This window comes from Ursus americanus, chromosome 2 (assembly GCF_024610735.1).
Source record: "Ursus americanus isolate L20-20 chromosome 2, mUrsAme1.1.p, whole genome shotgun sequence".
In the NCBI taxonomy this organism is placed as follows: Eukaryota; Metazoa; Chordata; class Mammalia; order Carnivora; family Ursidae; genus Ursus; species Ursus americanus.
Genome location: NC_142128.1, coordinates 71200225 through 71214043, shown reverse-complemented (window position 1 = coordinate 71214043; position 13819 = coordinate 71200225). Strand labels below are relative to the sequence as shown.

The 13819-nt window shown below is 35.0% G+C and overlaps 1 long non-coding RNA gene across 2 annotated transcripts in view; it reads right to left on the bottom strand.

Moving 5' to 3' along the window:
• Window positions 1-13819, bottom strand: part of LOC123785776 (uncharacterized) — a 59612-nt gene that overhangs the window by 20498 nt on the left and 25295 nt on the right. For both annotated transcript variants that reach the window (XR_006777751.2, XR_006777750.2), the window contains exon 2: window positions 3642-3790. This is a non-coding gene — a long non-coding RNA (uncharacterized LOC123785776). The remainder of the gene's footprint in view (window positions 1-3641; window positions 3791-13819) is intronic.

Sequence of the window (13819 nt, the reverse complement as noted above, 5' to 3'; positions counted from 1 at the left end):
AAAGGATGTTTCTAGGCTTTTGCTAAAGATGCTATTCAAATTGTGCAACACAAAAATTAACAATGGGCAAATATTGTTGTGCATATATAATTTATCTGGCAATATAAATAGCAGATTGGGAATACTGTATTTTTGTGTGTTCTGATTTGAATTTTCATTGAGTTAGATCTTTGGCACTATCTGTAGAAGGGGCAGGTGATACACGGCTGCATTTCCTTGTACTTGAAGATTCTAGAAGAGGTAGTTTTACGTGAAACCTAATTATCTCTGCAATGTTGGATCAAAGATATCTTTATTAAGAATACACATACCACACACCTACAAACTCTGATGTCAGCCATGGATTTCTTCATTAAGACAAGATATAGCAAACTCAAATTTTATAGATTAGTCCATGAAAGTACCAAGAAAAATAATCATGTTCATCCTCATTTGTTCTGATTTCTCACACTTTTTTGGCTAAGGGAATTAAATTTTTCCATAAGTCTGTATTCGTTATATTATCAAGCTCCATATTTTACATATTATTATTTAAATTATGATAATCATAGAGACAATTAAGAGCTTGATGCTATCTAACTAAATTTGAAGTCCTTAAAACACAAATTAAAATTAAACCTGAAAAGTGCCACAAAATTGTTGTTTAATTGGAAAAAAAGTTATGTCACTTAGATGTGTCCTCAATGATTTGGGACTGAAACGTATGCCCTGAATAAGTAGCAAGTAGCATTTAGTTATGGAAACTGAAAACAACCTAAGTATTACCACTTCATCAAAATGTTCATTTTTAACTGAGGACATAGCCATCTTTTAAATATTTGCATCAGAAAATGCTTAGAACTAAAAAGTTAGACAAACTATAATTTCTTAGATATATCTAGACTTGCATTTTTAACCTTAAGGCAGTGTGGCAGGCTTTTTAAAGCTCAGACATTCCACTTGTTTACTTTACAAAAATACTCATTTCCAGTAACATCACCACACATACTTCTATGTGATGTCCCAACACTAATCTGAGTAAATATTTCTCTTTACTTTTTTTTTTTTTTTTGGAATGCCTTGATATCCTAGAAAAACTAGAAAGTCAGCTTAGGGGTATAATTAAAAATTTAAAAGCTTTGTTTAATAAACATATTTTTTGGTATGTATAATATCTTGTTTTTTTTTAACATTAAGCTTATTCCGTCTTCAAGAGCAAACTGTATTTTCTATAGGATGCCACCAATGCCTCTAATAATAGGGGCTAGCTGTGTATCTAGGGTGGATTCCCCCCCCCCACTTCTGCCAGTTCTTATGGGAATACTCATAAATGAAAAAATAAGAGTTTATCTTATGCTTTTTAAGAACACAATGTTGGTAATGGAAAAAGAACTTCTGAATTTCCAACCCAACTTCTGAAATAACTTACCTTCTTTTCTTCTGGGCAATCCTTTTTGTTCTGGTTAAAACTATAGAACTGTGAGTAATATATAATCAGAACACAAAAAAGTCAAAAGGGGCTTGTACTTGTATACAAAAATGAAGTTCATTTATATAGATAATTTGAGCTGGTTTACGTATTATAATATATAGACATCAGAGGATATATTAACAATGAAAGTAAGTTTTCCTATATAAATAAAATCCCCAGGCAATTTCAATATATATCATCAACTATTGAGTGATAGTTATATTTTACTACATACATATTTTAATGATTATATCTCTTCTCAAACATTTGTAGCCAGTTTCTGGGAAAATATTTTCTTTGTCTAAATATATGCAAAACTAAAATTAAACCAATGGCATTTATACACAAGTAGAATGACTTAGAACAGATTATTTCCTGGGCTTCCTTTTCTTCATTTCAATATGAGAGCTGTATTACAAAATTTCTATGCTTTCTCCCAACTCTCTGATTCTGTTAATTCCGATAAAAATATAAGGATAAGGCCAAATTGTGGAATGAAATTCCCAAGATCATAGTGAATATTATGTAGGCTGGACAGACATCTATATTTCTCATCATTTTATAAGTGATCCTGTCACTATAATAATTCATTCTTCAAATTACTCCATCTACAAATTGGATTGCCTGACACCCATATGTGCATACACGTTCTTTAAAACCATTTCTAGGGAGGGGCTTTTTCTGAAAATCAACAGACAGATCATGTTCAAGAACGAATTATTCTCTGGCCAAATGAAGAAGCCTTTTGAGATGCAGAGTCTCCTTTTAAACCATGTTCTCTGTTTTCTAGGTGCACAGAGCATGAGATGGTAGTCAGAGACCAAGCAACTAGGGTTAAAAAATAAGGTTTAAGAAATATATATATAGGGGCGCCTGGGTGGCACAGCGGTTAAGCGTCTGCCTTCGGCTCAGGGCGTGATCCCGGCGTTATGGGATCGAGCCCCACATGGGGCTCCTCCGCTATGAGCCTGCTTCTTCCTCTCCCACTCCCCCTGCTTGTGTTCCCTCTCTCGCTGGCTGTCTCTATCTCTGTCAAATAAATAAATAAAATCTTAAAAAAAAATATATATATATATATATATATATATATATATTTATTTATTTATTTATATTTATATGACAGTGGGAGGAAGGAAAGTAACAGATGGCCCTGTCAAAGACAGGGATGGGATCAAATGGAAGTGGAAGACATGGGTGTGGGAAAGAGGGAAGCCGGGACAACCAGGAAAGGGACCCAGCAAGGGATGCCCATCATTTAGCGCATCTTTACCTCTAGAGGCCTGATTCACTGCTATATTTTGAAGTGTCTTCTTCCCAGACTCTATGCTTAAGTAGCCATATCTTTAAACTGCCTGACTCCAGCAGCTGATGCGGTTGCCACCACAGAAATAGAAATTACAGCTTTCAACCCTTCATTTTATCCCTCTTACCTATAATCCTCTAGTTCCAGTCTGTCTGACCACTTGACAAAGTTTTTCGGTTGTTTTTTTTTTTTTTTCGGTTGGGTTTTGTGTGTGTGTGTGTGTGTGTTTTGTTTTTTTAATTACTGCAGCTTTGTGGGACCACTTAAATATGCTTTACACACAGAGAACAGTAGATAGCCCTGAAAACTTGATGAAAAAAGAAAAAATCCTGCAGGGAGGAAAAATGGCACAGAGGGCCAAAAGTAATGTTCCTCATAATCGAGATGGTCATGTGTGTCATTCTCAGCCATCATTACCTGGAGGTCTTTCTTGAAAAACTGCTAAGATTCTTTATAGATTTTACATAAGGATTTCCCCCCCCAAAGGCTCACTGGTCTATTTTCACATGTGTGTTGTTTGGCTAGGTCCTTCAAAGGCTTCAAGCTTACTTTTATATTTAAAGAGGGTAAAGATGAAGGCTATTATTTGAATACAGTATTGCATTCAGTGGCATCAAGATGCTTATTATAACTGTCCTGGCGAGGCGGTCAAAGCGACTCATGGCTCCCAGTACCTTCTAATGTGTATTTAGGTGTCCCGTTGGATGGCTTGCCTTAGTGATGTGGCATATATTTGATGAAAGGACAGTAAACAACATCAATTATAAAAGACAATCCGCTAATGAGAGGAAGAAAAGGAAGAAAGAGAGAGACTGGGGAAAAAGAAGAAGAAATTATCTGTAATGGAAAGAACAAAGCACTGCAACTGAATTAAAAGAAATGTCATACCTTAATCATGTCCTAATTTTAGGGCACGACTGTACTCTTCTTTGGAGACATAACATATTTCTTCAACTTTTGTGGGACTGTCATTGAAGATGAAGATCAAACTGCTTTCAGTTTCCTTTATGGATTCGTTACAAATTTTTCCAAGATCCCTGCACAAAACAAAAAGAGATATTAAATGAAACTCAGGCCATGCTAAGCAAATTAGCTAAAATTGATTTTTGTCCTCTTATGGGGATGTTTTCCAATCCAACAATCCAGAGAGATCTGCCAACTTCTCATGTCCTAAATTTTTTCTTTTCTAGGGCTACTAATTTGGCCCTAGAAAACATTGTCTGGGTTTCCCCACCATAAAATGTCTTGTCAAGTAAAAACCAGAAAGCCCTGAAAAGATAAAACAGAAAAGCTTTGGCTACCTTTGCTATGCTAATTAGTTATAAGGATTCGTTTTCCTTTGGATGTATTTCCCATGTTTAAAAAGGTTTTAAAATATTACCTACCATTAATACAACTGATGGATAAATCTAGATTTTATTACCAGGCATATTAAATATATTTGCTTTGTTTTTCAACATCTAATTTCTCTATAGAGACTAATGTATCTAAATAATGCAATGTTATTTCTGTATCATTATTCTAGTCGATGATAGCAGTTGAATATTTAAAAAAATATATTGGATGTGACTAAAAGATGTGGTTTTCTCCATTCCAATTAGGTTAAATGAAGACAAGCACATTGTTATTTTCCTTTTTACTCTTAAATTGGGGAATCTTGGTATTTGGTTAAGAAATTACCGTAAGAAACACTGTTTAGAGTGTGTAAGTTTGCCAGTCTTCTTAGGTTAGACATATGTATTCTCTCTTCAAAAATACATTTCTGTTAAAAGGTTATCAATATTTTTCTCGATATCTTCCATATGACAATATGCTTTCTTTTCATAATTTTCTTCTTTGTTCATCGGTACCTGAGGTGATGCTCAAGGGGCTGCCGAGGAAGAGGCATGAGTGACCCTGTTGGGGGGCACTGCTAGGAAGCGTATTGAAAAACTTCACACACGATCTCCACTGCTGTTCTCAACTCTTCCGAGGCCAAGGCAGTGGGCTTGGCAGTGAGGGGTGGGGCCTAGGGTAGCTCATTTTCTGTTCGGGGTTTGGGACGGACGCCGATTCACTTCGGCGCACTTAGCCTCTGTGCGCAACCGCTTAGCAGAAACATGACTAAGGGGCGGGGTGGGGGTGGGGGGAGAAAGTTACTATAAATATGTTACATATACTTAAGAAATTTGAGATGGCAGAGTATCAGATTCAAAGTTATAGAAACATCCGGAAATGTGTACAAATACATCAATTAACCGGTCCGTGGTGTGGTGATTGCGTCGCTTTTGCCTGATTTATTTTACTGAATTCACCGGAGACTTCCTTTCTCCATTAATGACATGGGGGTGTTCTTCATACTAAACTTTAAAGTTTTAAAACACAACAAAAGTTTTACACTCTCTTCCCACTGTGCACACATGTATGTTAGCATTTTGGAGCCAACACTGCCTTTGTGGATTAATCACTCCCCCCCCCCCCAAATTTCCTATGATTGACAAAATTCCTCATATTCTACAATGGGAAATGGGGCTCAGAGACTCACTAAACTTACAGGGGCTGAAGACGCATAAGTAATTATGCTCCCAACTCTCAAATACGTGGAACACTCCCTTTGATAGCAAATAGATGAATGCTTTGAACATTTAGGCTATTTTTAATTACCTAATTGAAATAGTGGTTTTATTAATTAATGTTATGAATATCTTGTTCACAGTGCTGTATAGTATTTTGATTAGATTGGAAAGGATAGCTAGAATGTTTCCTGACAAGAATATTGTTGTGGGAATAAAGAGTTTGTGTAAAACATTTTAGTGGTCATAGGATTTACCTAATATTCTCATTTTTCCTCTGTCATCTCTTATAAGATTATGAAGTACTTTGTTAGTTTCTTTTCTTTCTCTCTCTGATATTCCTATTGACTAAAGGAATTTAAGAACTGTGGGAGCTTGAAAGGGAGAGGCAGAGTACAGAATGTGTTCTCAATTTTTAAAAACTTTATTGTAATTTTTTAAAATTAAAATATTCCCAGTGCACTTTCTTGGTCTCTAACCCCTGACAGCTACTATTAATTACCTTTTAACCTGTTAATGGTCTAACACTTTTCAACATATATTAAGCCCATTCCAAGTATTCTGCAAATAATGAACCTATCTATTAAGAACAGGATGCTATTGAAAGGAGTGGGATGGGACTGTAAGCAGGCTCAATTTGAGAGAGAAGAAAACATAGTCAGTGAGCTCTTTGGTCATAGAAATATTTGGGGGGGCAGTCTCCTCAGGTAAGGGTAACAAAAGCTAAAATAAACAAATGGGATTACATCAAACTAAGACGTTTTTTCAAAGCTAAGGAAACCATCAACAAAACAAAAGGGCAACTACTGAATGGGAGAAGATGTTTGAAATCATACATCCGATAAGAGGTTAATACCCAAAATTATAAAGTATGTGCAAACTTCATATTAAAAACAACAACAACAACAACTCTACAACCTGATTTTAAAAAGGGTAGAGGACCTGAATAGACATTTTTCCAAAGAAGACATACAGATGCCCAACAGACACGTGAAAAGATGCTCACCATCACTAATTATCAGGGAAATGCAAATCAAAACCACAATGAGACATCCCCTCACACCTGTCAGAATGGCTATCATGAAGAAGGCAAAAGACAGCAAGTGTTGATGAGGATGTGGAGAAAAGGAAATCCTCATACAGTGTTGGTGAGAATGTCAACTGGCGCAGCCACAGTAGGGAGATTCCTCAAAAAATTGAAAATAGAAATACATATGATCCAGCAATTCCATTCCTGGTTAAGTATCTGAAGAAAATAAAAGCACCAATTCAAAGAGATGTACCTCTTTTTCATCACAGCATTATTTACAACAGCCAAGATATGGAAGCAGCCTGTGTCCATCCACAGATGAACAGATAAAGAAGATGTGGTATGTATCTACAATGAAATATTACTCAGCCATAAAAAGAACGAAATCTTGCCATTTGCAACAACATGGATGGACCTTTGGGATATTTTGCTAGGTGAAATAAGTCAGACTGAGAAAGACAAATACTGTATGATTTCACTTATATGTGGCATCTAAAAAACAAAACAAACAAAACAAAACAGAAACAGATTCATTGATACGGGAAATAAGCTGTTGGTTACCAGAGTGAGGAGGGTTTAGGAGGTTAGCAAAATAGGTAAAGGGGATTAAAAGATACAAATTTACAGTTACAAAATAAATAAGTCATGGGGATGTGATGTACAGCATAAGGAATATAGTCAATAATATTGTAGTAATTTTCTATGGTGACAGATGGTAACTGAACTTATTGTGGGGATCATTTCATAATGTATAAAAATATCAAACCACTATGACATGCACCTGAAACTAATAGGGTATTGTATGTCAATTATACTTCAATATTTTTTTAATAAATAAAAAGTGACCTCACAGTTTCTTTTCATATACAACTGAACTGGCTTTGCATGGTATATGAAGTTAAAGATATACAAACACCCACCAAAGTTAAAAATTTAAGAAGGCAGGGGAAGAAGCTTCTTCCCTTGCATGAAAAGATCATTTTAAGTTGAAACTTCGAACTTTCTCTCTCCCTTCTCTCTCTGCCTCTTTCTCTCTCCTTTTGTCTCTCTCTCGCCCTCTGTATATTTATTTATAATATCACTTGAAGATATGTTACAGATTAATTCCCTGATTCATTTTGTTATCTCTTCTTTTTTCCCATATTTCTCCTTTCATCCCTAAATGTTCTGCTGGCATGTATGAATTTAGGTAGGAAGAAAAGCATGAAGCATGACCTTCCATAGCAAATGATGATCTTCCTTTGTCTCCCAGTCTGAGCCTTTGCACCCACACACTGCCTAGCGTGTGGAGACCAACCAGACGGCCCTCACTGTTAGATGCCAGAAGGGACTGTGCAAGCCAAGGGCCCTGGGCTCACAAGCTAAAACTTGCATGCTTGGCAAGGCTCAGATGCCAAGGTTTGAATCTCTAATAAACCACTCACTGCCTCTCCAGTAATGATACCCTGGGGCTGCTGGGAGGGGATTCTTTTTATAGGAAACATACTCATAAGGATTTAATATTATCTTTCTGAACCCTTTGATTCAATAGGGTTTTTTTTTTAACTTTCCCCCTTTATTTTGTAGACCCTGTGATGTGAGCCAGTGTTAATTCTTTATGCAACAGTAGTATGTAATCAACATCTCTCCACTGAGCTCAAGATTCTTTTTTCTTTTTAACCATGTGCTTAAAAAAATAAAATATCTTGCCACTGAATGTCTTTTTACAGACTGAAAAGACTTTTAGGTTAAACAACATTTGTTAGGCTTTGATGCAATCAAATGCAATTTCAATCTTCTTGAAATATTCAGCCTTGCCTCTCTAAAATTGCACATATGTGTCAGCTCTCAATTTTTTTCTCACTAGTGTTTTACACATGAAATCTATTTTCACTGAGAAAATGGAATCTTTGTGTCTTTGTCTCTCGGTGTGCTGCTTTCTGGCATGTTCTGGCAGGGGCTTTGACTATCGAGGCACTGGGGGAGGGGCCTGGCAGGCATTTGTCAGCTTTTCTTGCATCTGTAATTTCTGGCCACTCAGCAGTATTAGAGGGTCTTAGAAACCGGGTGAGGAGGGTGGGGGGAGAGCTTGTCATTGATGAAAGCCAAACTCCGAATAACTGCCCGATGTTAATGACCAAAGAGAGAGAGGAGAGTCTGAAAAACTTTTATTGTGCTTTAATGAAAAAGATTTTTTGGAAATGGCTAATTTATAAAATTGCACATGGTAACATTTTCAGATCTCAGTTCAGAAAGCCCCTGTCCATATTATGTTACCGATTTCATTGCTTTTAGCTTGGCAATGGTTCATGAAACTATTTTAATTTTCCACCAGTGGCTTCTGGTTATTTCTGCCCTTATTTCCTTGTAACATAACTGACAGCCCAATTAAACATCTGCATTTTTTAATCTGGACTTTCCTCCCATAACTATTTTGCTTTTCTTCTAAAACTTCCAGATGTTTTGGCTCCTTTATGATTTTTAATGCATGCAAGTATATTTGCTCCTATTTCAAAGACAGAGAGCTAGATGGACTGACCATATGTTTCTATATTAAAAGCTTTGTAATACACCAGTAATAAAGTTGGTATTTTCGTCTCTTTGTGGATACACTTACATTAGAATGTATCTTATTGTTTTTTAGCACTTTACTATTTGAGTTGATCTTTGAAACATGTTTGAGTTCAGAATTCACACTGTGATATGTTAGTTAATTGCCGTGGCCGATGAAGAAAGTGTCCAACTCCGTTATCTCAGTATCTAGTAATAGGAATAGAAGCTGCTGTGATTTTATTTTTTAATTTCTGTCTTTTTTTTGGTGAGAGATAAGAAGTTGTAAGCTGTGTGAGACAACAATGTATTTTAACTCAGTTTCCGGCTTTGTACAGACATTAAAGGAATCATCAATATCTTGCCTTGAAGTATCTGGACAAGAGTTAAAAGAGTCTCTAATATATTTCAAGAAAACCTGTTTCCCATAATTAATAACAGGAAGCAGGATAAACAGACATTTGCTGACAAATGAAACTGAGACGGTAACATATACACAGAAACATGGGAAATGAAACAATGTAGCATTGTATAGTTACACCAGAGTGGCTCCATTTCCACGTACTTATGCAATACTCACATAAAACTCCAGAGTAAATGATCATTAATTTTACATTTCAAGGCGAATTCTGACCATTTAAACACATGCTTGTAGAGTGTAATAATTTCTCCCACTCATTAGTATTTGAAGTGATCTCAGGTTATTTGTATGTTTAACATTTAGGCAGAAAAATCATTTCTTGGAATACAGATTTTCTAGACAATCAAATATACGTGAAGGAAGATAATTAAAAAAAAAAAACATTGTTATGAGATTTTTAAAGGCTATTCTTACTGCAAACTTCTGGAAATGAGAACACCTAGCAGGATAATTTTTGTGTTGTAGGGTTGTTTTATTTGGGGCGGGAGGGGGGATATCATCATAAAGTCCCAGGCAAACTAAATGCAACAATCATTAATTAGACAGGTGCAAAGGATCACTGGGAACTTGACCCACTTGTGCTTGAAGCTTCAGACAAAGCTTCCCAGGGAAGTAATGTGTCTTTATCTTCCAATTGTATCATACGGTGGGGACTCTCTGATCTTAGTACTGACCTTGAAAGCAGCAAACTGATGTGATATGTGGTTTCCCTGCTTCTTAGAAATATTGAACTCAATGTGAATTTGTTTTTTTTTTTTTTCTTTTTTAACAGCATTAGCCACTTAATTTGCAGCTAATTTTTAGGTATAAATGGCGATCCTTTAAGTGACAATGTTTTATTACATTTTAAAGGTAATTAGCCATCCAAGAGCTGTTAAATGCAAAATTAAGCTTTATCAAATGTTTATTTCTGATTTTGCAAGATGAATCGGAAAATAAAGAATGATGGCAAAAGTGAGGAAATGTTTTTATGATGTACTATATTGCAAATTAAAGAATGTGTTTTGACTATTCCAGTGTAATAAAAAGAAACACAAACTGTGTTACATAGCCAGAGTTATGTGCTTTCCTGGTAAGCACCCAGTAAGTGACAGCTTAAGACTAGAAAAATGAGAATGGAAAGTGCCCTGGGTACCAGGGTCAGAGGTGTTTGCCCATGTGTAATATACGCCCATGTAACTGAACTAGGAGCTAAAAGCCAAATTAATTCTTTTCATAGCAAAATCTGCAGTAAGTATAAATTTAAAGCGGAGGGGTTATACTCAGAGCTGATTGGGTCTAATTAAAAATAAATATGAATTTTCATATTTTATATATACATGGATGAGGAAAAGAAGTATGCCACACTTTATCTCCACAATCTTATATTCATTGTGGAATTTGAAACCCACAAAATGAATATCTTGAATTTAAAGAAAAAAATAAATTGAAAAAATTATCAGGGCAAAGCTTTGTTAATTGCAAGGGCAAGTAAGATATTTTCTAAGCTGTAAAATGTAATAAGTTTGTAGAGGAGCAAGAAAAGTGTATACAAATTTAAAATTATTAAATTTAAAGCATATTTATGTGGATTTTTGTTAAGTACAGGGCAGACAACATACGTTAATTATTAGGAGTATGTCAGTCATTCGGAATATTTTCTGTAAGAAAAACATAAATTAATAAGTCCTAAATTACAAGAAATGCCATCACAGTTCTCTTTTGTTAGATCCTTAGAGAAAGAAAAGCCCAGCTAGTTTAGTACTAGGTTATGCCATTAGCAAATTGATCCTTTGAAAAATATAAAATGTTTTTCCAAAATTCTTAGGTAAGGATCTTCTTGGAAGACTTTTAAGTATAAACTACAAACTTTTAATTATTAACCATAAATTTTTATGGAAACAATGAAGATAAACTTAGAAATAAGCATGTTCACAGGCAAATTCATTATTGTACGCATTCATGTCATAATATGTAAAGTAGTTCTTGGAAGAGGTTCTTCCTAAAGATCACATGGGTAATACGAGTTACATTGTTCAAAGAAATGATCCCAGAGCCACCTAAGATCTGGTTACACATATTTCTCAGGTAGGTTAGGTTGACTAGCATTACCAATGCCTGGCAAGAATAACTTTCCCTCCCTTTCTTTGACTCCATCAAAGCACAATGTACTAGTTTTTAGATGAACCTGACAGGGAAAATTTGGTGTATTTATTAAGAGAACAACAGTGAGCTCTGCACATAATTACCATAGTCAGTAAGCCATCTTGCTTATGTAGGAAAGGACTAACTAAAATTCCATCGCCTGAAAATGCTATTTGGAAGGAAAAAAATATTTTGGATCTGAACCTCAGTATTATAGTGGGCTTGGAGCAATATTTTGATCAAAGAGCAAAAATAGGTAAAGCAAAGAAAGACTTGTATAAATTTTCTAATAGTAACGTCTTTTGGTTCAAGTGGTTTGTGCATGGTATGTGAATTTCACTCTTCTATTTGTTTATCATATAAATGTATGTTTGATGGCTTCTCTGTCACACTGTTTTCCAGCTTTTATTTGCTTTTTAGGAAACTGCCTCAGGAAACACTGAAAATCTATCTCCTGACTTCTGTCTTTCCCTCTTTTATTTTTACTTATGTATGTATTTATTTATATATGTAGTCCTTTGTAAATTTTCTCTAAAAGGTATTTCAAAGAGATAAAACATGGATATGAATGGAAGGTGGCAAAATTATTTTTTGACTGCTTGATGACTCTGGCCTTCTAACATCTTTAGTAGCTCCTGTGGTCTACCTGATACCTAGCAAATTTCCAATAGGAGCTAGAAAATTTCTGCTGTGACTGTCGGGTGTGAGCTGGGCAATTTCCATTCACAACGTTGGCTGAAGAGGTAGCAAACAGTTGGGGTATTGGTACAATTCTCTAACAGAGGATTAAGCAGTTTCAACACCTCCCTCCCGGCTCCCTGTTCAGCCTCACTGTTATCATCAAACAACTCTGAAACTATCCCATACTTCTTAAACAAGAAAATTCTTCCAAACTTCGGCCAGGTTTCTGGAGCCCTTTTTGTCTTGCATTTTTGTGTGCTTGAGTTAGCCCACCCCAAGATATTTCCTATCACTGCTGTCTTTCTAAGCATGCACCCTGCAATATAGGCCAAACCTATGGATGGGAAACATGTTATTTGGTTAATAATGTGCTAGCAGCTGAGACTATTAAGATTGAAGAGCTGTTTTTAAAAACCCTAGCATGAATAAATGATGGTTGCAATGGCACTTGCATTGAAGCCACAATAAAAATTTTATTTGTAGTATAAATATAGGTCAGGACTGGACCTGTACATGGTCTATAAATACCAGGAATGCTGATTCTTCCGTAATAAACAATAGAACATGCCTAAGATATAAAATCAACCTTTTTAATTTTTTGCCTTATGATAAGTGCAAATGGTGAATGCCATTTAATTCATATTTAATTCATATTATTCTTCTTTCATTTTCTTTTCCTGCCAGTTACACATAGTACTCCTTCAAGGAAAACCAAATTCGCTTTGCTAGATAGGAAATTAATGTTTATAAATTTTAATTTAAAGTAAAAAAAAAGTAAAAAGTAAAAAAATAAAGCAAGTAAAAGCATAAAGTTTGTCTTGGTAGCTTAACAGGTAGACTATATTTCATCCATAATATATTCAGAAGCTGATTTAGTTCTGCCTTACAAAATCTGTGAATATTTAAGAATAAAAATAACTTTAAAGTATAATTTGCATTTTAAAAATTTAAATGAAAAATTTGAATGATATTGTTTAAAAAGAATGCCTGATGTTTTAAGAACCTGTGAATTTTCTTATAGATTTCTTAGAAAACCTAAGTATGCATCATGAGTTTTGTTAAAGTTTATTTGCTTCCAGATAAAAGGTTTATTGAAACTTTAAAAACATGGTACATAAATTCTCCATGAAAGGGAACTAGAACAATGTGTGTGCAACTTTTAGGGACCGATGTTGTTCAAGTCTACATTTCCATTCTGCATAGGATACAATATCCCTTAAGTTTTCAGCTCACTTTTATTGAAGTGTGATAAACAGGCATGTCAAATCGTACATAGCGAATGGGACACAAATCAGCTCTGCTTGTTTCTGTTGTTTTCTCGTTCCCTAAATAAGTATTTATTGCTCATATAAACAGGGTATGTGCCCTTTTATTTGGCAGTCCCTATTTCTTCATTGACTTCCCATTTCACAGGGTGGGAATAGAATCAACAGCCATTTATATGTCTCGGGAAAAAAATGTATTGAACAGGAAAACCACAGATTTTCTTTTCTTTTTGGTAAGTCTTGAACTTTCTCTTATAAATTCTACGGCAGCATAGAGCAATCAAGCCAAACTTGCTACATGAGTTTAAATTAAAATTTCAGATAATAAAAGTTCTTCCTTTAACAATGTTTCTTAAGCAATGTTTTTTCTTTCAGCATAACACACAATGTTAATTGTATATAATGCAGCAATATTTTTTATAATTACCTCTTACAAAGTTAACACTGTGGATTATGAAATTTAT